We start from the raw sequence: 27,828 nt of genomic DNA, 5'->3' as shown, positions 1-27,828 counted from the left end.
ACACCAACATTCCACACAAAGATGAACTACAAGCCACCAGGAACAGTATCCCCGATAATGTCACGGCAAACCTGGTGGCTGAACTTTGTGACTTTGTCCTCACTCATAACAGATTTGGGGACAATGTATACCTTCAAGTCAGTGGCAGTGCTATGGGTACCCTCATGGCACCACAGTATGCCAACATTTTTATGGCTGACTTAGAACAATGCTTCCTCAGCTCTCATCCCCTAATGCCCCTACTCTACTTGCACTACACTGATGACATCTTCATCATCTGGACCCATAGAAAAGAAAACCCTTGAGGAATTCCACCATGAGTTCAACAATTTCCATCCCACCATCAACCTCAGCCTGGACCAGTCCACACAAGAAATCCACTTCCTGGACACTACAGTGCTAATAAGCGATGGTCACATAAACACCACCCTATACCGTAAACCTACTGACCATTATACTTACCTACATGCCTCTAGCTTTCACCAGAGCACACCACACAATCCATTGTCTATAGCCAAGCTCTAAGATACAACTGCATTTGCTCCAACCCTCAGACAGAGACAACACCTACAAGATCTCTATCAGCTGTTCTTACAACTACAATACCCACCTGCTGAAGTGAAAAACAGATTGTCAGAGCCAGAAGAGTACCCAGAAATCACCTACTACAGGACAGGCCCAACAAAGAAAGTAACAGAACCCCACTAGCCGTCACCTTCAGCCCCCAACTGAAACCTCTCCAGTGCATCATCAGGATCTACAACCTATCCCCTCACTCACAGATCTTGGGAGACAGGCCAGTCCTTGCTTACAGACAGCCCCCCAACCTGAAGCAAATACTTACCAGCAACCACACAACAAAAAACACTAACCCAGGAACCTATCCTTGCAACAAAGCCCGTTGCCAACTCTGTCCACATATCTATTCAGGGACACCATCATAGGACCTAATCACATCAGCCACACTATCAGAGGCTCATTCACCTGCACATCTACCAATGTGAGATATGCTATTATGTGCCAGTAATGCCCCCCTGCCATGTACATTGGCCAAACCAGACAGTCTATACGTAAAAGAATAAATGGACATAAATCACATGTCAAGAATTATAACATTCAAAAACCAGTTGGAGAACACTTCAGTTTCTCTTGTCACTCATTTACAGACCTAAAAGTCGCAATATTACAACAAATAATCTTCAAAACCCGACTCACGAGAGACTGCTGAAGTGGAATTAATTTGCAAAGTGGACACCATTAAATTAGGCTTGAATAAAGACTGGGAGTGGATGGGTCATTACACAAAGTCAAACTATTTCCCCATGTTTATTTGTCCCCCTACTGTTACTCACACCTTCCTGTCAACTGTTGCAAATGGGCCATCCCAATAATCACTACAAAAGGTTATTTTCTCCTGCTGATAATAGCTTGCCTTAACTGCTCACTCTTGTTATAGTGTGTATGGCAACACCCATTTTCTCATGTTCTCTGTGTATATATCTTCCTGCTGCATTTTCCACTGCATGCATCTGATGAAGTGGGTTTTAGCCCACAAAAGCTTATGCTCAAATAAATTTGTAAGTCTCTAAGGTGCCACAAGTACTCCTCTTTCTTTTTGCAGATAAATGAATGGAGGTTAAATCCATGAATGGCTATTAGCCAGGATGGGTAAGGAATGGTGTCCCTAGTTTCTGTTTGTCAGAGGGTGGAGATGGATGGCAGAAGAGAGATCATTTGGTCATTACCTGTTAGGTTCAGTCCTCTGGGGCACCAGGCATTGGCCACTGTTGGCAGATAGGATGCGGGGTTGGATGGACCTTTGGTCTGACCCAGTATGGCCATTCTTATGTTCTTCTGAAGGGAGAGGCAGTTACCTATGACAGAGTTTCTGTAGTGTAGTGGTTATCACGTTTGCCTAACACGCAAAGGTCCCTGGTTCAAAACCAGGCAGAAACATGCTGGCTTGTTTTCCCAGCTCCTACTGGCCTGTCCCTGCTGTTGTAGGAGCAGCAGTGATTTCTATGCTCAAAAGGTCTCTTATACTTCCCCTGCTCCCACTTTTGTCTCCTCTCCCTCTCTGAATGCCTGTGAAGTGGGTTTCCCCCTCCCGCTCCCTCCTGGAATGCTGGTGGGATGAATGGGCTGGTTGAAGAGCAGAAGAGCTCCCAGGTAGACAAGGTGTCTGGGACGCTAATTAGGCAGCGCTCACACACCCAGAGCATGGACACTGCCCAAGGTGGAGTGTGACCAACCAGATGCAGCCAAGTCATCTCTAGTCGCAGGCCATGAGGTGGAGGCCCTTAAAAGGGGAAGGGACCCTGTGCTCAGGAGAGCACTCACAAGCTTGTACCTCCAGTGAATGCCCTTTGCCCGGACCGCCTGGCCAGCGGTTCTCTGCGTTGTATTTCATTGTGCCTCAGGGAGACTTACCTTCATCGCACCGTCCATAGCTGCGCTGTGGCACACTTACCTTGCCGAATCCTGACATCTCCAGTGCTGTGCCTCTCCAGGGAGCATGAGTATGCGAGTGTGAGTGTGACACCCCCCACTTCTTCTTTTGAGCTTAGCTGTCAGTATAATAAATGTGCTGCTTTCTGCCAAACTCTGGTGGGTCATTAGTCCTCCCTATGCTTACTAGCTGGCCCAATTTTGGGTAACACCTACGATAAACTCAACCCCTGCAGGGCAGAGGGTGGTGAAATGAGCTGAGAAAAAGCCTTGGCATCAGCAGGGGAAAGCTAGAGGATCTGGGCCAGGCACCTTTTGAAGCCTTGTGGCTTGGTCTCCTCTGCACTTGGAGGTTGGCCTATGGTGGCCGGCTCTTCCTGCTGCCTCCTTTGTGTGACTTGCCAAAGGAGGGAGTGAGGCAGGAATGGGGCAAAAGAGGAAAGTCGAGCTGAGGAAGGCAGGGCAGAAGCTAAGCGCCTCAGTGCGGCTAAGTGGGGTTAGTAGAGCACCACCAGTCGTTCTGCAAAGCCTGGGGAGGTGCGGTTGGCTACTGGGAGGCAGAATCTTGTGCCTTCCTCTTGGCTTCCCAGGGGTGGCTACTTGCAGCCCAGGAGAAGAAAGACGGTTCTGGGTGAAAGGAAGACAAGCAAAGCTCTGTGAGGAAATTTGGGTGCGTGGTGCGGGCTCTGCGCTGGGGGAGGGGGTTGGGGTGCGAGAGAGGTGGCGCTTACCCCGGGCAGTGCAGCTCCCAAAGTGACCGGTACACACAACCCTCTGGCAGCAGCTCCTAGGTGGGCCGTGCCAGGGGGTCTCTGTGCACCGCTGCCTGCAGGCACCGCCCCCAGAGCTCCCATTGGCTGCAGTTCCTGGCCAATGGCCGCTGCAGAGTTGGTACTCGGGGCAGGGGCAATGAATGGAGACAGTCTCCCCGCCCTGGGGATGGGGACATGCCGGCCACTTCTGGGAGTGGCACGGAGGGACGGAGGCAGAGTGGGCAGGGAGCCACCTTAGTGCTGTTGGCACATCTCTGCACACCCATTGGGGGAGGGGAGCAGAGGGCCTCCATGTGCTGCCTGGGGTAGGGGCAGTGCACAGAGCTGCCTCCCCTCCCGGGTCTATTACAGGAGTGGGTGGGTGGGATCTTTTGGCCTGCAAGGTGCAGCAGGTCGGACTAGATGATCACACTGGTCCCTTCTGACCTTAAAGGCTCTGAGTCTAAAAGGGAGAGGGAAGTAAAGGAAATTTTTTAAAAAAATAAACCCAGCATTGTAATGCCAGGATAACTCCAACAGCTCATTTTATAGTCCTGCCCCTTTCTTCCTCCATGAGAAAACATCACATCTTTGCATTGGCTGGGAATTGAACCCAGGTCAACTGCTTGGAAGGCAGCGATGCTCACCACTATACCACCAATGCATCTGCTGAAAGTATGGCTTATACTTGCCCAATGAGGCTAGAGCAGCATTGAGGAGATTTTCTGCCTGTTAAAATGTACTGGATTCTCATCACTAAAAAAAACACCTCCGTCTTCACTTGGGTTTGAACATTCAACCTTTCAATTAGCCACCAAAGTTGTTAATCACAGGGTATGTCTACACTACGGGATTATTCCAATTTTAAAGAAACCAGTTTTTGGAAACAGATTGTATAAATTTGAGTGCATGCAGCCACACTAAGCACATTCATTCGGCAGTGTGCGTCCATGTACTGAGGAAAGTGTCAATTTCCGGAGCGTTGCACTGTGGGTAGCTATCCCATATCTATCCCGTAGTTCCCGCAGTCTCCCCCACCCATTGGAATTCTGGGTTGAGATCCCAATGCCTGATGGGGCAAAAACAGTGTCGCGGGTGATTCTGGGTAAATGTCGTCACTCAATCCTCCCTCCGTGAAAGCAACTGCAGACAATCATTTCGCGCCCTTTTCCCTGGATTGCCCGGGCAGACGCCATAGCATGGCAACCATGGAGCCCGTTCAGCCTTTTTTCACTGTCACCATATGTCTACTGGATGGTGCTGACAGACACAGTATTGCAGCGCTAAACAGCAGCATCCCCTTGCCTTTTGCAAGTTAGCAAAGATGGTTACTAGCCATACTGTACTGTCTGCTGCTTTGCAAGTTGACAATGACAGTTGCCAGTTATATTGTACCGTCTGCTGCTGTCATGGGTGCTCCTGGCTTGCCTTGGTAAGGTTGGCTGGGGGCGCGTGGACAAAAATGGGAATGAGTCCCCAGGTCATTCCCTTCTTTACGTTTTGTCTAAAGGGAGAGTCAGTCCTGCAGTCCTGTCTAGACTATCAGGCAAGCCTACAAAAGAACCAGAGAAGCAAATGGCCGCTCCGGGTCAGAGCCCCAGAAACCCTGCAGAAATCCTGAGCTGCATGCCATTCTAGGGGGTGCCCCTGCAACAACGCCACCCAGTCCTTCCATTCTCCCCCACCTCTCCTGGGCTACTGTGGCAGTTACCCCCCTATTTGAGCAATGAAGTAATAAAGAATGCATGAGTTTGAAACAACACTGACTTTATTGCCTCTGCAAGTAGAGATCAAAGGGGGAGGGGAAGTCAGCCTTCAGCTGCTGTGATATTCCAGGCAAGACTGAATCTCCATTAGACAAAGCTTAAAGAAGAGAATGACCTGGGAGTCATTCCCATTTTTGCCCAGGCGCCCCCCACCGAGGCCAGCCAGGAGCACTCACAGAACGACGATGACAAATACCCACAGTGCGCTGGGCAGTGGCCTTTTGCCTCGGGCTCCTAAATCCAGACACCAGAAGCTCTTTGGATGTGCCCCTCCCTTCATTGCACCTCACCCACAGCTGCTGTCCTGGGTCAGTGAAAACCCAGAGTTCACCTCTCATCTCCCAGGGGGAAAGCCCCTTTCTCCCTCCGCTGTCTGGCCACATTGCCGGTCCTTTGTCGTTCCCCCCTGTCACCACTCTGCTGGCCACCCTCTCTGCTCTGGGACGGCTTGTGGTCCCACCAGGAGCAGAACAGGCTCCCTAAAAGTAGCGGCCTCCAGAGCCCGAACAGTAGCCCCACCCCTGCCACTCAATGCCACACCCCTGCCCCACCCTTTCTCCCCAAGGACCTGCTCCTACGCTGCCTCCTCCCCCGAAGACCCCTCCTCCTGCTCGCTGCTCTCCGTCCCCTCCCCACCCTCGCTTGCCCTTGCAGTCATTACAAAGTGGTAAGGCAGAGCCCTCCCATTTTTAAAAGTCCTGGGGTGTTGTTCCCCCCTGTTCAGGCACCCCTGGGGCCCTGCACTTCACACAGCTCTCCCTGATTTCAGCTGTTAGTGAGGGAGCCTCACTGCTAGCACAGACTGGGCAATTTCTTGCATGAGAGACACTGTCCCAAAGCAGGACTAATGCTTAGAGCTGGTTATCAGTGATTTCAGATCTGTTGGTCTGCAGCAAGACTCTCCATTGAGTCTTAACCAGCTCTGTTATTACACAGGGAAGAACAAAACGGTCAAATGGGGCCTGGAACCCTTAAGAATAATCCACCCCACCAAGTTCCAACCCTTGTCGCTACCTGCTCTCAGCCCCACTGAGAATGTTTTGGGGTCACTCCTCACCTTTATCAACCTAGGAAACAGGAATTTCCACTGCTTGCATCCGAAGAAGTGGGTATTCACCCACGAAAGCTCATGCTGCAAAACATCTGTTAGTCTATAAGGTGCCACAGGATTCTTTGCTGCTTCTACAGAACCAGACTAACACGGCTACCCCTCTGATACTTGAGCAGTTAACAGGTGCTCCAGTGGCGCAATGTGTTAGCACACAGTACTTATAGGGCAGTACTGAGGAGCTATGCTGAGGTTATGAGTTCAAGCCTCACCTGGAGCACTGGTTTTCATTAGCCAAGTGGTGTCACCCCCTCATTTGGCCCTGTGGAATGTAGAATTCCAGCCCTGGGACACTGAGGAGGGGAGGAGTAAAAAATGCCCCCTTCACTTATTACCTCCTCTCCAGAGCACAGGTTAGAATCTACCTTCCTTTCTCTCCCCCACCCCACCAGCCCCTGTGCCGGGATCCCTCAAGCAGAGCCTGGAGTCCTGCCCCTGGCGTCTGTACTATTGACACAGACTAAGTGACAGGGACAAAACACTCAAATCCCGCCTGGTGCGGGGAGCCAGGTTTGCTCTTCAAATTCTGTCGTTGGTACATTTCCAGGTCTGGGAATGTCCCACAACAGCATTGAATGGGAAGTTGCCTGCAGAACAGTTACACTGCACAGAGCTCCTGTGGAGGAGGGGTGGGAATTAGTAACATTTTGAGGATCGTTTGGGAAATGAGCCTTTGCTGACAAGGTTTGTCTCTGTTCATATTTCACCTTCAGGTGTTATGTTGAGGGATCTTTAGTGTATTTTTGTGAGGTTAATAACTATCTCCTCAACTTTATTTACTCAACTTAAAAATTGGTGTCACTTGATATTTGCATCTCCCTGTGAAAATACAACTGACATGTGTGGCTTTCTACAGGGGGCCATGATGTTAAAGTTGGGGAATTCAGTCTCTGTACTTCTGGGGGAGTGGGTGGCTTTTTTACAGCTGCCTTACGGCCAGGCACACCGGGCTGTTAGCTGCACCCACGGTCCTTGCCAGGGGCCCCTGCTGAACCCTGGGCGGCTGCACTGCGGTGCTGGGGTGACTCTGCAGGGGGAGAAGCTGCTGTGGAACAATGTAGAGCAGGTGCAGGAAGGAGACGGGGTCACTATTCTCATTCTGAACTGCACAGTTTTCCAAATTTGGGAATAGATTCATAGATTCATAGACTTAAGGTCAGAAGGGACCATTATGATTATCTAGTCTGACCTCCTGCACAATGCAGGCCACAGAATCTCACCCACTCACTCCTGTAACAAACCCCTAATCTATGTCTGAGTTATTGAAGTCCTCAAACCATGGCTTAAAGACCTCAAGGTGCAGGGAATCCTCCAGCAAGTGACCCGAGCCCCATGCTGCAGAGGAAGGTGAATGTCCAAGAACAATTCTAAGGGAATGCTGACTGCAGAGCAATGACACTGGCGATGGTCAGACCTCCAGTGGGGGCATCGTGGAAATTAATAATGGGAAGATCATTTGCAAAATTGGTTGTCACTGACAAGCATTGTCTCTTTTCCTATTTCACGCTATGGTGTTAGTTAGAGGAATCAGGACAGATTTTTACTATATTGATTAAACACTTAATTTTATTTACCCAAGCCAAAAACTTAGTGTCACTTATTTTTTCTCTGTCCTAGCAAGAATGAATTGAATTTTGTGACTTTCTAGAAAGTGCAGCGAGATTAAATGTGGGAAATTCAGTCTCTGTGTTTGTGAGCTGATGTTTTCCTGTCACAGGTCAGTGCCTGCATTGAAATACCCAGAGGGATCTAAGGGCTGGTGTACGCTGGGCACTGAACTGGCAAAGCGATGTCTCCCAGGGTGTGACCCCCTGCACAAACCCATATAGTTAAGATGACCTAAGCCCGGGTTAGATAGTGCTAAAGAAAAGGAAGAATTGTTCTATCCATGCAGCTATTACAGGGATGGGAAAATCCCTCCAGTCACTGTCTACTCCAAAGTGCTATAGCAGTGCCACAACAGTGTTTTAAGTGTAGACAGAGTAAAACTAGATTTATCTCCAGTTCGCACTGTGGATGCTCAGGCACTAATGGCTTGGCTACACTTACAAATTTGCAGCGCTGCAGCAGGGTGTGAAAACACACCCTCTCCAGCGCTCCAAATTGCGGCGCTGCAAAGTGCCAGTGTGGTCAAAGCCCCAGCGCTGGGAGCGCGGCTCCCAGCGCTGTACGTTATTCTCCACAAGGAGGTGGAGTACGGACAGCGCTGGGAGAGCTCTCCCCCAGTGCTGGCGCTTTGACTACACTACTGACGTGGCAGCGCTTTGAAGTATAAGTGTAGCCAAAGCCTAAGACTACAGTAATAACAACAGCAGCGCAGGGCTTGCATAGTTGGTAGGATTCGAACCTGCACAGGGAGACCCCCCAATAGATGTCTAGTCCATCGCCTTAACCACTCGGCCACAACTACTTGACATGTGCCCATTTTGCTGCATGATGATTTTGTTCTCACTGAATTGTCACTTCAAATTGTTTGCCCAGACCAGCTTCCCCAGCACACTCACGGCTGTGCATCAGTGTAAGTGTGTTCTGGGCTGAACAGCGAGAATTCCTGCCCATTTCCCTTCCGGCTGCAGCAGGATGAGAGTGTGTTTGTGTGAACGACATTGCTGTAGATTGTTGTTCATTTCCCACTCTGACAATTCAGACAGTCCCTTTCCTAGTCAAATCTCCAGCACATCGTTCCAATAGCAGGGGGCAGGATTTCTCTGGGGCACTGAAATTTTTCAGAGGGCTGGCGCGTGAACTCAGCCTTGCATTCCACCCTTGATGTTTCATGGACTAACAACAGCAGCAGAAAGAAAAAGCCGAGCCAATATCTCCCTGGCAGGGATGCAGGTGCCACGTCCCCTCTGTCTGACCGTCGCCATTGCAGGAGAGAAGGGTTCACTGGCATCGAATGCCCTGGCTCAGACCAGAGACACAGGGAGGTTTTGCTGTTTATGGATCTGTGCAAAGGAAATTTTGTCTCTGTGTGAAACTGAGGTCAGAAATGTAACGTCAAATGGTGGCCCAATGCTCTAGGGAATGTGGGTGAAGGACTCAGGCTGAGAAATGATTTAACAGGGGTTTGTTTCAATTTATTGCCCTGTTTAAAATCTATGGCTAAAAGGCAGCCACTGTTGTTAGTACTTGTACCTGTGTAGGGACACCCCAGTGGGTGTCAAGTCCATTGTCTTCACCAGGGGCAGTCGATTATTTTAGCAAAGTACAAATTTCTTGGTCAAGGCCTAGGCTCCGGAGAAAACAATACACTGCTGATAAGAAGAAGTACATCAAAAGATTTTGCAGCCACCATGGGCATAACTATGATGTGTCGTGTTTCACTCTTTATACCTGGCGCCACCTCCTTTCCCTTTAGCCTTGAAGATGACCAAGGGCAAAGCTGAACATCTCCTCAGATACCAGGGAGCGTTTATGTCCATTCCCGTGAGCTACACAGGGGTTTGATGTTGCTGCTTTCAGTCCTCTGGCTCTGCCGGGATAAGGAACAATTCAGGCTGTCACTGAACTGAAGGAGGAAGATCAGTTTTTGACAGGCAGAGGGACGCCTCCTCTTAAAGGTGTTTGGCTGGCAGTCCTGGCTCTCAGGTCTCGCCCGTGGGGCTCCAGCAGTTTTGGGACCGGGTCAGTCCCTTGGCCCCACCTGCCACCCCCAGGCACTCCCCCCGCCAGGGGCCCCGGCAGTGCAGCGGAGCTGAGCAGTGTCTGCCTGCTCGCTCCAGTGGCTGCCGGCACCTCCCAGAGTCTGCACGCCCTCCTTCCCCACCCCTCAGCCCCAAACTCCCTCCCAGAGCCTGCACCCCCACCCCTCCTCCTGTTCCCCCCACCCCCTGCCCCAGCCCAGAGCCTGCACCCAGCACCCAAACTCCCAGAGCCATAACAAGGAATTTTTGTGCCCGAGGCAAGGGCCGGCTCCAGGCTCTTTGGCGGCAGGTCCCTGAGTCCCTGTCGGAGGGAAGGACCTGCCGCCCAATTGCTGCCAAAGAAGCAGTTGCGGTGGAGCTGCCGCCGAAGTGCCGCTGATCGGGGTAGAGCTGCGCCCCTCCACTTTGCGCGCCCAAGGCAAGTGCCTCACTCGCCTCACCCTTGTTACGGCGCTGCAAACTCCATCCCAGAGCCTGCACCCCTCCTGCATCCCAGTCCCCAGCCCCAACCCAGGGCCTGCACCCTAGAACTTCTCCCCCACCCAAACTCCCTCCCAGAGACCAGCCTCTCACACCTTCTGCACCCAAACTCCCCCCAGATCCTGCACCCCTCCTGCACCCCAATCCCCAGCCCCAAACCAGGGCCTGAACCCTAGACCTCCTCCCCCCACCCAAACTCCCTTCCAGAGACCAGCCTCTCACCCCTTCTGCACCCAAACTGCCTCCCAGAGCCTGCATCCCTCCTGCACCCCAGTTCCCAGCCCCAGCCCCAGCCCAGGGCCTGCACCCTAGACCTCCTCCCCCCACCCAAACTCTCTCCCAGAGCCTTAGGCAGGTGGAGGGTGGAGTTTTGGGGGGCGGGTTCTGGGCAGTATGAATGACATTATTGGCCCACTGGGAGGACTGGAGGACTGGCACTGGCCCTAAGGTAAATTGAGGTTGAGACCCTGCTTTAAGGGATTGGAGCAATGCTGGAGAGACTGACGGGCAGGGAGCTGGGGAGCTGTGTGTGCTCCAAGGAGAGTTGTTGTTGTGCTCTGGTGACACGGAGCAGGGGTGGGGAGTTTGTAAGCTGTGGTGTTTGTATAGAGATAAAGTTTACTAACCCCCAGGTTAAAAACTGTTCCTGCTCTGGGCTATACATGACACTCTCTGTTGTGAGTACAGATCAGCGGTTGAATGTTTCCCTGCAGGGTGATGGGTTCCTAGTTCCAACCCAAGTGATTCCCTTTAAAAACTTTTTCAAATGAAAATCGATTTCCAGACCCATCTCCAGTATGTTCAGGAGTTCGCTGAATGGGGGCAGGGGGCTTGAAATGAATTTAAACACTCAGCATTTTCCTGTGCAAATGAATAAAGACCTAGCAGAGCTGTCCAGCAGCTGAAATCAGTTCCAGTCCTCGGCATCTCTAAGAGGGACACTCGGTAGCTGAGGCATGTGGGACACCTCTGAGGTGATGACAGGTGAAAAACTGCTGGATTCAATGAAAGCTGAGACCATAGGAGGGGAAGGTGAACAGCGGCACCACACAGGGTCATAACACTCAGACATGGAGCTTTGCTGTCACTGCCCCTGTGTTTTCCATCATTTCTATCCTAAGGAACACACCCTCCCCCTCCCCCACACACTGTCACACACAACCTTCTCCTTGAGCCCCATCCCACCCCTCCCCTCTCCCCACGCCATGGGACACAGACTCTCGGTGACTCACCCAGATGGGGGCTTGTCTCTGCATCTCCCCAACAGGGGAGCAGAGAGCTGAAAGGGCCACAGGAGACCAATGGAGCTAGGCAGGAATAGAAAATACTTCCCCTCCCTTCCCTTCCCAAGAGTCCCATTAATCTCACCCATGGGACATTCCAGCACCAGGTGGGCTCAAAGCACCATCCTTCCCCTCAGCAACGGAAGGGGGAACCAGCTCTATCACACAGAAGGAGGCTCCCACCTCTGCTGCTGCCATCCTGCAGCCTTTAATGTGGATTTGTTTTAGCTAATGCAACCCCCTCAACCTCTGATCCATCCATAAATCAAGGAGAAAAGACTCTCCATCAGGCACCAGAGGTGCAGTGGGTTAATGCATAGAACTCATAATAGTTATGCTGAGTGGAGTGATGCTGAAGTTGTGAGTTCAACCCTCACCTACAGCACTAGTTTTCTTTAAGCAAATAGTTTCTGCCAATCATTTTGCCCTGCAGAAAATACAATTGCAGCTCAGAAGACACCGAGGTTCCCTTGCTTTACAGAGAGCAGGGCAGATTCCACAGATCTACCAGGCTCTGCTCTCCACCAGCCGCCTGTGTCAGGAGGGGTCGAGCAGAGCCCAGAGCTGCTCCCTGCTCCCTGGCATGCCGAACCCCCACTGAAAACCACCCACACCAGGGCCGGCTTTAGGAAGTGCAAGGCCCAATTCAAACAGTTTCGACGGGGCCCTGGCAGGGATGACTTAAAAAAATAAAAACACATGTAAAAAAACACGTGGGGCTTGTATTCACCGGGCAGTGCTCTGAGTGTTTGGCGTCACTTCAGCAGTGGGTCCTTCACTCGCTCCAGGTCTTCAGCGGCACTGAAGAACCCGCTCCCGAAGTGTCGCTGAAGACCCAGAGTAAGCGAAGAACCCACTGGTGAAGTGCCGTCGAAGACCCGGAGAGAGCGAAGGACCCGCCGCTGAAGTACCGCTGAAGACCCAAAGCGCCGCCTGGTGAGTAAAAATTAAAATGGTGCCTCTAGCCAGGAAACGGATTCTCACTGGGTGCGGGGCCCTCTTAGGCGCCGGGCCCGATTCAGGGGAATTGGTGGAATAGGCCTAAAGCCAACCCTGCCCACAGCCAGCTGCTGATGCTTTTTGGCCAACATCAGAAGATGGTAGGAAAGCAGGGCCAGCCCCCCTGGTGGGGCCTCTTACCATTCCCACTCAAGGAGCTCACTTTGGCAGTGGGGCAGGACATTTTAGCCCAAGAGGCTTTTCCCCAGCTGGTGAGAAGCAGAGAAACACCCAGGCTCCCAAGGTGCTATGTAGCAAACCCCTCCAGCACAGGGACAGGCGCACACTTGGAAGAGGGAAACTGCTCCACACGCTAGCCCGGGCAGCCACCCATTTTCTTTGGCAAGTCAGGAATGGCAAAGGTGAGACTGGAAGCACTTGGGGCTCATGCCCCAGCCTTTGTGACACCCAACCCCCAACTCCTTCCCGGGGCTCTAGCTGAAGCCAGAGTATTGGCCTGAGCAGCCAAGAAGAGTTTCCAGCCCTGAAGGGAGCAGGACTTTCAGCATAAAGGTAAAATTGCACAAGCACAACGGGACTCAAACCCTCAATGAGCTGATCTAAAGTCAGACGCCTTATCCACTAGGCCACATGAACAAAACCTTTCCAAGCACTTATTTGGAAAAGGCAGACACTGTGTTTCTCAGGTCCTCTACTGAGTGGGGCCGAGACTCTCTGGGCACAAGGAGTCGAGTTCCCAGCGAGATGTGAGACAATTCTCTGGAGCCAGGTACAGGACTTTGGCAGGGAGTCTCAGGCATGAGGGATTGGGGTGCAGCGGACAGACCGGCTGTCTAGGTGCTTAGATTTGGTCTCACTGAGGAGAAGGAGGAATCCTGCTGACAGGCAGTGGCTGTGGAGAAAAAGAGGGATCTCCAGGCTCCTCCGGTCTCCTTCTTCCAGCTCCTCATCTGGCTGAGCTGCTCCACTGGCCTAGACAAGTCCTCTGCATGCACAGCAAATAGCCCAAGAGCCATTTCTGCCCAAACCTGTGCTGGGGGGTGAGCGTCTGTCTTCCCTGTCCCATCTGCGCTAGAGCAGACCACTAGATTGAGAGAGACAGTCAACAACGATTAAGGCTCAGATTATATAAAGGGGGTCCCAGAATCTGTGACTTTCAGAGATCTCAGCGACATTTTCCACCTCAGCCCTGGGGCAGCAAGACTGGAGCTGTCGGCCAGTGGGGGCCTCACAGCTATCAGCCACCAGTGGCGGAAGGGGATCCCACAGGCCCATGCCACCACGGATGGACCCCACAGCTCCCAGCTACTGTGGGTGGATCCCAGAGCTCCCAGCCACCACATGTGACAGAGGGACCCTGGAGCTCCCAGTGGGATGACCAGGTTATAAAGTCCGGTCAGCGGTGCTGCGGGGCTCAGGCAGGCTGGTCCCTACGTGTCCTAGGGCACCGCACTGTGCCCTGGAAGTGGCCAGTAGGTCCCCCCTGCTGCACCGCTGACCAGGAGCCACCTGAGGTAAGTCTGCACCCCAACCCCCTGCCCCAGCCCTGAACCCCCCCTCACCCCGCGCCCCCTCTTGCTCCCCCGAGCCCTCACCCCCGTGCCCCAGCCCAGATCTTCCTCCCACACCTGGAACCCCTCATCCCTGCCCCCACCCCCGAGCCCTCACCCGGTCCTGGACCCTGACCCCCTGCCTCAACCCACAGCCCCCTCCTGCACTCTGAATCCCTCGGCCCCACCCTGCAGCCCCCTCCTCCACCCCAAACCCCTCATCTTCCCACAGCTCCCCTCCTCCTCCCTGCCCAGCGCCTCCTGCACCCCACTGAACAGCTGATCACTGGCAGGTGGGAGGTGCTGAAGGGGAAGAGGAGGAGCTTGTCAGCAAGGCCTGTAGTGTGGGGGGGAGCTGGCTGCCAGTGGGCGTTGAGCACCTATTTTTCCTCTGTTGATTCCAAACTTGAACAACTTAACCCAAACTTGAACAGCTTAATCCAAACTTGAACAACTTAACCCAAACTTGAACAACTTAACGGAAGTAAATCGGGGGGCCCGGATAATCTTCATCCTAGAATATTAAGGGAATTGGCGAGTGATATTGCTAGCCCGTTAGCGATAATTTTTAATAAGTCTCTAAATTCGGGGGTTGTACCGTTTGACTGGAGATTAGCTAATGTAGTTCCTATATTCAAGAAGGGGAAAAAAAGTGACCCGGGTAACTACAGGCCTGTTAGTTTAACATCTGTAGTATGCAAAGTCATGGAAAAAATCTTAAAAGAGAGAGTGGTTCCAGAGCATGAGGCCGATGGCAACTGGGATAGATTACAGCATGGATTTACAAAAGGTAGATCGTGCCAAACCAACCTGATCTCCTTCTTTGAGAAAGTAACAGATTTTTTAGACAAGGGAAATGCGGTGGATCTAATATATCTGGATTTCAGTAAGGCGTTTGATACGGTACCGCATGAAGAATTACTGGTTAAATTGGAAAAGATGGGGATCGAAATGAAAATCCAGAGGTGGATAAGGAGCTGGTTAAAGGGGAGACTTCAGAGGGTAGTATTGAAGGGGGAACTGTCAGGTTGGAGGGGGGTTACCAGTGGAGTTCCTCAAGGTTCGGTTTTGGGTCTGATTTTATTCAATCTATTTATTGCTGACCTGGGAACCAAGAGTAGGAGTGGGCTGATAAAGTTTGCGGATGACACCAAGTTGGGAGGTATTGCCAATTCGGAAAGGATCGGGATATCCTCCAGGAGATTTGGATGACCTTGTAAACTGGAGTATTAGTAACAGGATGAAATTCAATAGTGAGAAGTGTAAGGTTATGCATTTAGGGATGACTAACAAGAATTTTAGTTATAAGCTGGGGACGCAGCAGTTGGAAGTAACGGAGGAGGAGAAGGACCTAGGAGTCCTGGTTGATCGTAGGATGACTATGAGTAGGCAATGTGATGTGGCCGTTTAAAAAGCTAATGCGGTCTTGGGATGCATTAGGCGAGGTATTTCTAGTAGGGATAAGGAGGTGCTAGTCCCGTTATATAAGGCGTTGGTGAGACCTCATTTGGAGTATTGTGTGCAGTTTTGGTCTCCCATGTTTAAGAAGGATGAATTCAAACTGGAACGGGTACAAAGAAGGGCCACTAGAATGATCCGAGGAATGGAAGGCCTGTCGTATGAAAGGAGACTTGAGGAGCTCGGTTTGTTTTCCTTAACCAAAAGAAGGATAAGAGGAGATATGATTGCACTCTTTAAATATATCAGAGGGATAAATACCAGGGAAGGAGAGGAATTATTTCAGCTCAGTGCTAATGTGGACACGAGGACAAACGGATATAAATTGTCAGTCAGGAAATTCAGGCTTGAAATTAGACGAAGGTTTCTAACCATCAGGGGAGTGCAATACTGGAACAGCCTACCGAGGGAAACAGTGGGGGCGAAGGACCTCCATGACTTTAAGATTAAGCTAGATAAGTTTATGGAGGAGATGGTATGATAGGATAACGGGCTTAGTCAATAGGTCAATTAAGTGCCACACTGGTAAATAGTACAATGAGTCAATGATATGATATAACCTTTTTCCAGAGGTATGGCTGGAGAGTCTTGCCCGCATGCTCGGGGTTCAGCTGACCGCCATATTTGGGGTCGGGAAGGAATTTTCCTCCAGGGAAGATTGGCAGTGGCCCTGGAGGTTTTTCGCCTTCCTCCGAAGCATGGGGCAGGGGTCGCTTGCTAAAGGAGTGGGTGGATCGGCTTATGTGGCCTGCATCTAGCAGGAGGTCAGACTAGATTATCATAATGGTCCCTTCTGATCTTCAATTCTATGATTCTATGATTCTGCAGCCCCGTAGCTCCCATGGAGTCGCTGACTCAGCTCCTTTCACACTCTAGAGAGAGGAGCAGAACCAGGGCTATGGCTGAGCTATGGGGCACCAGGTGAGTGGCAGAGGCTTCAGGGGCTGAGAGTTTGCCTGACCCCTCAGGGACACAGTGTGAGGGGGTGTCCCAGGGATCTCTATGAAAGGAGCAGAACAGGATTTACTTGGGGTGGGGAGAAAATCGGGAGCGTCTCTGGGGGTTGTACAGACGTGTTGCTCAGGTTAGAGACTGGCTAAAAACCAGACATTGCTGTGAGCAGGATTCAAACCTGCACATAGAAACCTGATTGGATTTTAATCCCAACACCTTAACCACTCGGCCATCACAGCTGAGAGCATAAAACTCCCCCAATGCCAGAGAAACTGGTAAAGAATCACAATGCCCAGGTTTGAAGTCATCTGAACTACAGAATTCCCACCGCAAACCTGGCTCCCAAAGCGCAGGGGGAATTTTGGGTTTGTTCTCTTTGCTAAGTCATGTGCAGTAGCTCATGTTCCAATACGTCTGTTAGTCTATAAGGTGCCACAGGACTCTTTGCTGCTTTTATAGATCCAGACTAACATGGCCCCTCTGATACTCCTAGTGACACTCTCCAATGGATCCCCGTCCTCCACCCACTGTGAGGTAGGTAGGAGCAGATCATTATTATCCCTACTTGAAAGAGGGAGAAGCTAAGGCTGAGAAAGGAGAATTGACTTGTCTTAGGTCACACAGCCAGCCAGGGGCAGAGTTGGGAACAGACCCAAGAGCCCTGATTTTTCAAACTGACCATCAGATCTTGAATTTCACACTTTGAATGACCTGAATAAAGTGCTCTCAGATGAGTCCAGACCAACAACTGTGCACAGTATTTAGTCAGCAAGTATTTGAGGAGAACTGCAATGTTAGAGAGAATCATGAACTGCTCAGAGACCATTAATGCAGCGAAGCAGCAAAATTTGTCAAACATATAACAGGTTATGACTTATTTCCTTGGTCTTAAAAGAGAACAACAAGGACCTGAGTCTCCTCCATGTCAATAACCCCCTGCTCAGCCAATCAGGGTAGAGACTGAGGACGGGAGGCTGAGGGTTCTCACCAGAGAGCCCAAAGGATGGCCCAGGCCACCAGTGGGGATCACTGCCCCAGCACTATTTCAGCCCCACATTTTTGGGTGGGCCTCCCACAATGGGAGCTGTCGAGCACTCCCCCGCAACACACACACACACACACGCACGCACACACACACTGCTCCTGGTGTTGGGAGGGGAACAGGAGAAAGGACAAAAGAAGCAAGAGACAAGGAGAAAGGAGGAAGGGATGGATGGAGGAAAAGGTGAAACAAAAAGGACAAACTCTAATGACCACAGTGATTCTAAGGGACAAAATCCCAGGTGCGGAATAAAATTCTGCCTCCTTAAGTTTGTGTTTTCCATGCCTAAAATTCAACTGTCACTAGATGGACCAGACTGAACAGGTTTCAAACCTCGAGGAGGCTCTTACCTTCTAAACAGGGATGGCTGTTTTCTAGTAAAATCAGGAAAAGGAAAGGAGAAAACTCTAAAGAGGTTCCTCCTGGCACTCACGTACCTGAACTGGAATACTCTCTCTGTCCTCAAAGAGAGACCTGGAGAAGGAGACTTGCTGAAGCAAAGCCACAGGGGTCTCTAAGGTTTCCCTGGCCCCTTGCCCCTGTCCTGCCTGGATGATGTCAGCATCGCTCTGTGAAGTCACCACCTCCCCACCACCTTTGACCAATAGTCTGAGGTCCTGCAAAAAGGCCTTTGTGATGTCACTGCCACACCCCTCCCTTGCAGTGCTAATGTCCTGCCCCTGGCCAGGCACTTTGGAGGTTTGAGCTACTCCCTGTGGATCACCCCACTCAAGGAGCGTTCGTTCTAGGCAGCAAGCCAGCTAGACAGGAAAACATCAGACGCTGCTCCCAATGCTACACTCAGTTTTTCAGAAATTAGTCAACTTTATGGCCAGAAGAGACCATTAGAGCATCTAATCTGACCCCCTGCATATCACAGGCCTCCTATATGACACAATAGCTACTTTTGGGGCAAATACATTCTAGAAAGGCATCTAGTCTTCATTAAATGACATCAGGAGATGGCAAATCCATCACTTTCCTTGATAGCTTGTTCCTGTAGTGAATCATCCTGGCTGCTGAATATTTGTGTCTTATTTGTAATATGAATTTGTCTCTTTTCACCTTCCAGCCATTGGGTCTTGTTATGCCTTTCTCTGCTATATTAAAGAGCCCTTTCATACCCAATCTTTTCTCTCCAGTAAGGCCTTTCAACACTTCAATTAAGTCACCTTTCAATCTTCTTTTGATAAGCAAAACAGGTTGAGCTCGTTCAATAGCTCAGTAGAAGGCATTTTTCTCCAGCCCTCAGAACATTTGTTGGCTCTTTCGTTATCAGACTTCTCAACTGCAGCTGGATGTGGTTCTTGTTCTTCTGCACAGCACAGCTCCTGGAGAGGAGGTATCTGCAAATGTACATTCCTATGATACCTTTGTTTAATTGATGAAAACATAAACTAGACACTTAGAGGATTGGAACTGATTTCAGCTGATGGACAGCTTTGCTAGGTTTTTATGCATTTGAACAGCAAAATGTTGAGTGTTTACATTCATATCAAGCACCCCTGTATAGTGGAGCTCCTGAACAGAATGGAGAATGGAAATGAAAATGTTTTCCTTTTTTTAAAAAAAAAGAAAGAAGGTTATAAGAGAACACAGGAGTTTGACCAAGTACCACTGTGAGCAGCAAGAAGCACTCTATCACTGAGCTATACCCCCGTGACAACAGGAGTATAGAATTGTGATCTCCAGGACTTTGCAGGATAGACCCTGCTTCATCCAGCTCCTTTGCCATTCCCAGGCCACAGGTGGTTTTAAAAATGGGGTTTGATTAAACTTCTTAAATGTGGCAAACACCACAGCTTGCACACCCACCGATATAGCTTCTCCCACTGACATAGCTGCCACCTCTTGGGAAGTGGATTAACTACATGCACAGGAAAACTCTCTCCCATCGGCATAGAGCAGGGGTTCTCAAAGTGTGGGTCAGGACCCCAAAGTGGGTCATAACCCTGTTTTAATGGGGTCACCAGGGCTGGCATTAGACTTGTTTGGGACTGGGGCTGAAGCCAAAAGTCTGAGCCCCACCACCCAGGGCTGAATCCCTCAAGCTCTGATTTTGCCTTCTCTATCTGGGGCAGGGCTCAGGCTTTGTCTCCCCTGCCTCTGCGCAGTGGGGGTTGCAGTGAAAGGAAGTTTGAGAAACCCTGGCATAGAGCCTCTGAATATGTCTAGACTTGGCTCCCTGGGGCTCTGTGGGTGATCAGACACTGAAAGTACAGCCATGGAGACACCACACACCAGCCTTGCCTAGCAGGCAAGAATCAAACCTCCACAGAAAGATGCCTGTTGTTTGCTAACCCATCACTCAGCCACCACCACTTAACAAAGGGGCTTTTCTACACTATGGTTCTGGTCTCACTGAAGGGTCATTTCCAATTGTTTGCTCAGACCAGCATTAGGGAAAATGGTGCCCTGGGCAAAGCTTGTACTTTGGCACTTCCCCATTGCCCCTGGATGATCCCCACTCCCCCTTTACCGCTAGCTCCTGCACTCCCAACCCTTGCACCTCCTTCACCCCTAACTCCTGCCCCCTCCTGTGCCCCCTTTGCCCTTAACTCCCTGGGCCACCAGCCATTGCCCCTCTCCTGCAGCCCCTTCACATGGCTCCAGTGCTGGGGGCCCCACACTTGTTCTCCCTTTCCCTGGGCTTTCGCATCACTAGCCCCTGCTTAGCGAGTAGGGTTCAGTGGTTCCCAAAATGTGGGGCATGACTCCTAGGGGGACACAGAGGAACATTCATGGGGGCACCTCAGGGCCTGAGCCAGCCCCCATGGAGGGAGCAGCACTCAACCCCACTCTGTCCCAGCTCTTCCCCAACCCCACACTCAGCCTGGGCCTCTGGCTTCCAGCTCGGCCTTGACCCCCTTACCCCTGTCTGCACCCCCTCTCCCCAGCAAGCAACAGCCCCACTCCCAGCCCCGGTTTCCGACTGTGGCTTCCGAGGGGCCACAGCCATAGATAAGAGGGCACAGAGTGAAATGTTTGGGGAGCCCTGGTTTAGGGTGATGTTCTCAATCACTTCTATGCAGTCCAATAAAAGCTATTCCTCACCCACCCACCCCTCCATCAGGACAGACTAGGTATGTTCTGCTTCCCCTCACTCATGCAGGAAGGATAATAACATTTCATTCCACTCAATCCTAAAGTGATTTGTAACCCACCAGCAGCCAAAACTGGTCATTTTGGGAAAGTGGCCCCATCATGCTGCATATCTAGGCAGAGTAGGTGTGTCTGTGCAAACACGGTCTGTTCCTGAAGTCTTTCCCCCAGCTCCTCACTGGATGTGAGGGGGGAGCTCATTCAGCCCCTGCTTCCGCTTAGTGTTTAAAAACTCCATAGTGTCCCTATCTCTGCTGGCCTTAGATTTCTCCTCCTGTCTTTTTCTTACCAGCTCAGATGAGGTGGCCGAGTGGTTAAGGTGATGGACTGCTAATCCATTGTGTTCTGCATGCATGGGTTCGAATCCCATCCTCATCGGATGCTTTTAGTCATCGCCCCTCCTTTGTAGACAAACATGTACCCCTTTGGTACAATGACAGATCAAACAATGTTCCTTCTTGCAAACAAAAACCTTCTCAGAAACTCAGAACTCTCTTGCTTTAAATAAAATGTCTAAATACCAGATTTCTTAAAAAAAAATTCTCTAGTCCTGTATTTCTTAGTTTTTATCTCAAAAGGGAACATCCTCATCATCTCCCCCAAAGATGCCAAATTTGGGCATCTCCACCCTGGGACCTGCCCAAATTATTAAAATACCATCAACCCGAGCAAGGCCAGAGCAGTGAACCAGAGCTAGTGTCTAGGCCAAGCTGCTCTGAAGGAGGCAACTCAAACATTTTCTCCCTGCTTCCCTTGGCAAGGTCTGACTCAGAAAATAAAATTCCCCAAACTGAAAATTTTCTGCTGAAAAACCAGTACTAGTCTGGTTGGGGACTTTGGTTTGCAAGTATTATTGTTATTATACTCTTCTGATTTCTGAATCAGTTCAGTTTTTTCTCCTCCAGGTGTGTTTCCAGCTGCTGAGTTGTGGGGGAGAGAGGCCAAGTCATGATGTCTCTTCCCCTCTTTCATAGCTTCTTCCAACTTGCTAGGAAGCTCCTTTGCTACGATGTGAGTCCAGCAGTGTCCATTGTCGCTGTGCTATCTCGGAGAAGCCTGCATTGTACACGGTTCCTGGGATAGTCCTTGGGAGTGTGGATCCCTTCAATGGGCCAGTTTTTATCTCAAAAGGGAACATCCTCTTCTCCAGAGTCTGGCTTCTCCATTGTCGCACCTGAAAGGCTGGTGGGGGGCATTTCCCAACCTCATAACATATCTAAGTAACACACACCAAGCAAAACTTCATAACTTCCCAACCAATGCGAGCACACACAATCCAACACGATATTAATGTTCAACAGATCAAGACTTTTGAAATGATACCTCACCAGGCAGACTTTGTACAAACCATGGCATCATTATATGAGAGTGGTGAATATGGGGCTTGCAAGGTGCTGCTTTGAGCACAGCGTGCCACACCTGGGCTTACATTGCAATGGAGACGTACCCTTAGAGTCCATCTCTCCTGGGATAAAGATGGCAGCAGGGCTGGCCTGGGTCATCTGACTTGGGCTCATGGAGCTAAAGCTGAGGGGCTAAAAAGTGTGGTGCAGATATTTGTGTTCACACTGAAGCCTGGGCTCAGAAACCCTCACCCCTCGTGGGGCCTCAGAGGTTGGGTTCAAGCCTGTTTGTCTGCACTGTAATTTTATAGTCTTGCAGCCCAAGCCCCATAACCCTGAGTCAGCTGACCGGGCTTTGCGACAGGTGCCCTGGGCCTGTTAATCACAGTGTAGACATAATGTTAGGATATGACTTCAGTGGAATGAAACACCCACGGCTGGCCCATGTCATATTAACCAAGGTCATGTGGCTTCGGCTGTAAAATTGCAGTGTCCATGTCTCGGCTCAGGCTCAGTCCCCTGCTCTAGGAGCCCAGAAGGGTGGGAGGGAGTTTAGCAAGTGGAAATGGTGAAACCACATTGAGGGGACTGAACCACTGATCTATCAGCTCTTATCTCCCAAACTTTCAGTAACTCTATTGTCAGTGCCTGTGAGTGTAATTTAAACCATAAGAACAGCCACACTGGGCCAGACCAATAGCCCATCTAGCTCTGAATTTTGTCTTCTGACAGTAGCCAATACCAGGTGCCCCAAAAGCAGCACTGGGAGTTGAACCCAGGATCTCCTGTTTACAAAACTGAGGTTTTAACCAGCTAAGCCATGGCACCTGCTGTGATTTGAAGCATCATGTCTGCCCACACCTGACTCTCTGTCAATCCCCACTGGGCCCTGACAAGCTTTGCTCGTGTTTGGATTCCGTAAAGCAGAGGAGCAGGGGAAGGTTTACTCCCGCAGTGCGTGGGTGATTCTTTGCCCAGGTCTACGCTGCAAAATTAGGTCGGTGTAATTACATTACTTAGGGGTTTAAAAATTTACATCCCCCCCAAGCAATGCAGTTATATCAACCCAGCCCCAGGGCAGACAGCAGCTCAGCTGTCAGAACTTTCTGGAGCTATGAAAGGGGAGGGGCCCAGCCTCTATAGCAGGAATGCAGGGCAGGCAAGTTCACAGCAGGCATTGTGGGATACTGGTGAAGGCCAGTTATGGTGATATAATGTCCAGCAGCATTTACACTGACAATTTGTTGCTTTAAGTTTGCTGCAAAAAGCTCTAGGCCTCTTGTCAAGGTGGTTTTATTTTGTCACCAAAACAGGGCAGTTTTGTCACCAGACGTGGCACTGCAGTGTGTGCACCAGCCAAAAGCTGCCGACCGAGGTAGCATTGTGTGTTTTTCACACACCAGAGCAATATCATTCTGCTGAAACAACTTTGTAGTGCAGACCTGGCCAAAGATTCAGTCACACACACATACACACACACACACACACACAGCTTGCAAGGAAAACGTCACCTGCTCCTCTGCTTTGCAGAATCCAAACACAAGCAAAGCTTTTCAGGCCCCAGTGGGGATGGCAGGGAGTCAGGTGTTGGTAGGCACTGTATTTTAGCCACCCACAGGCACCAGGGCTTAGCTGCCTAAAGCACCTGCTTTGTAAAGAGGAGATCCTGGATTCAACTCCTCATGGTGCCTTGTTGAGTAACTGTTGGGGTACCTGGTATTGGCTACTGTGGGGGGACAAAACACAGAGCTAGATGGGCCTTTGGTTCAGCCCAGTCTGGCTGTTTAAATTATACTCACAAGGCACTGATAACAGAATTATTGAAACTTTGAGAGTTAAGAGCTGATAGGTCAGTGGTCCAGCCTGTCACAGATGACCCCCCCTCCCTCTGGGACAGGGGCAGGTCTGAGCTCTCACACCAAATGGCTCATTGTGGCTGCCAGAGCCTGTGGGCAGCTCATCTAGTTTGCACTGAGGGTTGAGTTCTGCTTTGTGCACTGTGTGCATGAATGAAAATCCTAGACTGCCCTTTGAAATAACAAAAACAGCAGGACGCGTTATTGTCCCTGCCCCAAAGCAGACAGACCAATGGAGAAATGCCGTTGAGTCCAGGGTAATACTCCACTGCCGTTCTACCTTGTTTGCTTGCTAAACTCCCTCCCAACCTTGAGGGCTCCCAGAGCTTGAGCTTGAGCCGAGATGTCTACACTGCAAATTTACCACCCCACGGCCCTAGCCTGGGAGCCTGCACTGGCACGGGACAGCGCTGGGTGTTTCATTGCAGTGCGGACATAGCCTAGCATTATGTCTACACTGCCATTAACACACCCAAGTCACTATTCTCAAACCCTGGGTCAGTTGATTCAGGCTTGTGGGGCTTGTGCTGCAGGGTTATAAAATTACAGTGTAGACACTTGGGCTTGAGCCCAGCCTCCAAGACCCCATGAGGGGTGAGGGTCTCTGAGCCTGGGCTCCAGTCTGAGCCCCAGGAGCCCAAATCAGATCATCCAGGCCAGCCGGGCCAGCGGGATTTTATCACAGTATAGATGCCCTCTCAGGGTATGTCTACACTGCAATGTAAGCCCAGGGTTAGCAGAAGTCATGTCAGCAGCCCCAACACATAAACATAAACCACAAGGGAAAGTCCCACCCCCAAATAAGCTGGGCAGGGTCCTTCTCCCTACGGTTTGTAAGTCCAGCAACTAAAAGTCCTTTAACATGAGCCATCCCCTCTCTGCACCCCACTCACAGCTGTTGTCCTTAGTCAGTGCAAGCCCCGAGGTGCCTCTGTAGAGTTCACCTGCCATCCTGGGTGGAAAAGGGGGAAAATAAGAAGGCTCCATACTCACTATGGTGTCTAGGGACTCACTCATCCCTCCACAGCCACCCTGTCCTAACGTTGGTCTGACACCTACATTTTAGTGTTGGAACCCAGGCCCCGGCCCACTTGGCTATGGAACCCCTGTCCCCTGCCTAGCAAGTGCTATTGAATTGAGGGTGAGTCCCTCAGTCGGGGTCTGCCAAGCACAGTTGTGCTGCCCTCGATTCACACAGCAAGGATAACAACCCTTTATTTCTCCTGCCCCTGTAACATGGAGACTGGGAATCCAACACCAGCCACAAGTGATCATTTCGGCAAGCAACCCAACCTATTTCCAACATACTGTAAAATCCACATGCAGACTCACTGTCTTGTCCAGGCTACACTGCAGGGGCTATTCACAGGTGCGATCCCACTACTGATCGGCACGGGAGATTTGACCTGCTCTGTTTTCAACCTGGGCCGGTTCACCCCTCCTTAGGCAACCTGGGAACCCCAAGCTTCCCCGGGATCACCATATTGATGCTGAACTTAGTGCGGACACCCGATCGGCACAGCCCCCTGCAGCCCAGAACTCCTGAGCTCAAGTGATCCGCCGGCCTCAGCCTCCCCAGGAGCTGGGATCACAGGCACCAGCCACAGGGCCCGGCTGGTTACAGGGTCTCCCGCTTCCAACTTCAGGCTCAGCCTGGGAGCTCTGCGCTCTGAGCGGGTGGAAGTGGAGCCTGGAACTGAGCTGATGCACTGAGGGTTATTTGCACTGTGTGCTTCACATGGAGGTGAAAACACGGGGCACAGATCTTTGAGCACAACCCTCGTCCTGAGCAATGGGTGAGGCTGCATAAAGAGAGACCGGCTCCCCCTGGCGGGGCTGCATAAGAACATAAGAACATAAGAAAGGCCGTACCGGGTCAGACCAAAGGTCCATCTAGCCCAGTATCTGTCTACCGACAGTGGCCAATGCCAGGTGCCCCTGAGGGAGTGAACCTAACAGGCAATGATCAAGTGATCTCTCTCCTGCCATCCATCTCCATCCTCTGACGAACAGAGGCTAGGGACACCATTCTTACCCATCCTGGCTAATAGCCATTTATGGACTTAGCCACCATGAATTTATCCAGTCCCCTTTTAAACATTGTTATAGTCCTAGCCTTCACAACCTCCTCAGGTAAGGAGTTCCACAAGTTGACTGTGCGCTGCGTGAAGAAGAACTTCCTTTTATTTGTTTTAAACCTGCTACCTATTAATTTCATTTGGTGACCCCTAGTTCTTGTATTATGGGAATAAGTAAATAACTTTTCCTTATCCACTTTCTCAACATCACTCATGATTTTATATACCTCTATCATGTCCCCCCTTAGTCTTCTCTTTTCCAAACTGAAGAGTCCTAGCCTCTTTAATCTTTCCTCATATGGGACCCTCTCTAAACCCCTAATCATTTTAGTTGCTCTTTTCTGAACCTTTTCTAGTGCTAGAATATCTTTTTGAGGTGAGGAGACCACATCTGTACACAGTATTCGAGATGTGGGCATACCATGGATTTATATAAGGGCAATAATATATTCTCAGTCTTATTCTCTATCCCCTTTTTAATGATTCCTAACATCCTGTTTGCTTTTTTGACCGCCTCTGCACACTGCGTGGACATCTTCAGAGAACTATCCATGATAACTCCAAGATCTTTTTCCTGACTCGTTGTAGCTAAATTAGCCCCCATCATGTTGTATGTATAGTTGGGGTTATTTTTTCCAACGTGCATTACTTTACATTTATCCACATTAAATTTCATTTGCCATTTTGTTGCCCAATCACTTAGTTTTGTGAGATCTTTTTGAAGTTCTTCACAATCTGCTTTGGTCTTAACTATCTTGAGTAGTTTAGTATCATCTGCAGACTTTGCCACCTCACTGTTTACTTTCTCCAGATCATTTATGAATAAATTGAATAGGATTGGTCCTAGGACTGACCCTTGGGGAACACCACTAGTTACCCCTCTCCATTCTGAGAATTTACCATTAATTCCTACCCTTTGTTCCCTGTCCTTTAACCAGTTCTCAATCCATGAAATGACCTTTCCTTTTATCCCATGACAGCTTAATTTACGTAAGAGCCTTTGGTGAGGGACCTTGTCAAAGGCTTTCTGGAAATCTAAGTACACTATGTCCACCGGATCCCCCTTGTCCACATGTTTGTTGACCCCTTCAAAGAACTCTAATAGATTAGTAAGACACGATTTCCCTTTACAGAAACCATGTTGACTATTGCTCAAGAGTTTATGTTTTTCTATGTGTCTGACAATTTTATTCTTTACTATTGTTTCAACTAATTTGCCCGGTACCGACGTTAGACTTACCGGTCTGTAATTGCCGGGATCACCCCTAGAGCCTTTTTTAAATATTGGCGTTACATTAGCTAACTTCCAGTCATTGGGTACCGAAGCCGATTTAAAGGACAGGTTACAAACCTTGGTTAATAGTTCCGCAACTTCACATTTGAGTTCTTTCAGAACTCTTGGGTGAATGCCATCTGGTCCCGGTGACTTGTTAATGTTGAGTTTATCAATTAATTCCAAAACCTCCTCTAGTGACACTTCAATCTGTGACAGTTCCTCAGATTTGTCACCTACAAAAGCCAGCTCAGGTTTGGGAATCTCCCTAACATCCTCAGCCGTGAAGACTGAAGCAAAGAATCCATTTAGTTTCTCCGCTATTACTTTATCATCTTTAAGCGCTCCTTTTGAATTTTGATCATCAAGGGGCCCCACTGGTTGTTTAGCAGGCTTCCTGTTTCTGATGTACTTAAAAAACATTTTGTTATTACCTTTGGAGTTTTTGCCTAGCCGTTCTTCAAACTCCTCTTTGGCTTTTCTTATTACACTCTTGCACTTAAGTTGGCAGTGTTTGTGCTCCTTTCTATTTGCCTCACTAGGATTTGACTTCCACTTTTTAAAGGAAGTCGTTTTATCTCTCACTGCTTCTTTTACATGGTTGTTAAGCCATGCTGGCTCTTTTTTAGTTCTTTTACTGTTTTTCTTAATTTGGGGTATACATTGAAGTTGGGCCTCTATTATGGTGTCTTTAAAAAGGGCCCACGCAACTTGCAGGGATTTCACTT

General features: G+C 50.1%; 1 protein-coding gene and 3 non-coding genes across 4 annotated transcripts in view; 2 read left to right on the top strand and 2 right to left on the bottom strand.

Moving 5' to 3' along the window:
* The window catches only part of LOC120375429 (zinc finger protein 551-like), a gene marked incomplete at both ends in the record, with an annotated part of 536,130 nt that overhangs the window by 265,738 nt on the left and 242,564 nt on the right, over positions 1-27,828 (bottom strand). The gene's annotated exons all lie outside the window — the stretch shown is intronic.
* On the top strand, positions 1,885-1,956 carry TRNAV-AAC. Its single transcript has one exon. It is a non-coding gene; the product is annotated as a tRNA-Val (tRNA).
* TRNAG-UCC lies at positions 3,793-3,864 on the bottom strand. The gene has a single exon. It is a non-coding gene; the product is annotated as a tRNA-Gly (tRNA).
* TRNAS-GCU lies at positions 20,847-20,928 on the top strand. The gene has a single exon. It is a non-coding gene; the product is annotated as a tRNA-Ser (tRNA).

Source organism: Mauremys reevesii, linkage group 12, assembly GCF_016161935.1.
Source record: "Mauremys reevesii isolate NIE-2019 linkage group 12, ASM1616193v1, whole genome shotgun sequence".
Lineage (NCBI taxonomy): Eukaryota > Metazoa > Chordata > Testudines > Geoemydidae > Mauremys > Mauremys reevesii.
The sequence above is the reverse complement of the archived record's forward strand: the minus strand, read 5'-3'. Positions and strand labels throughout refer to the sequence as shown.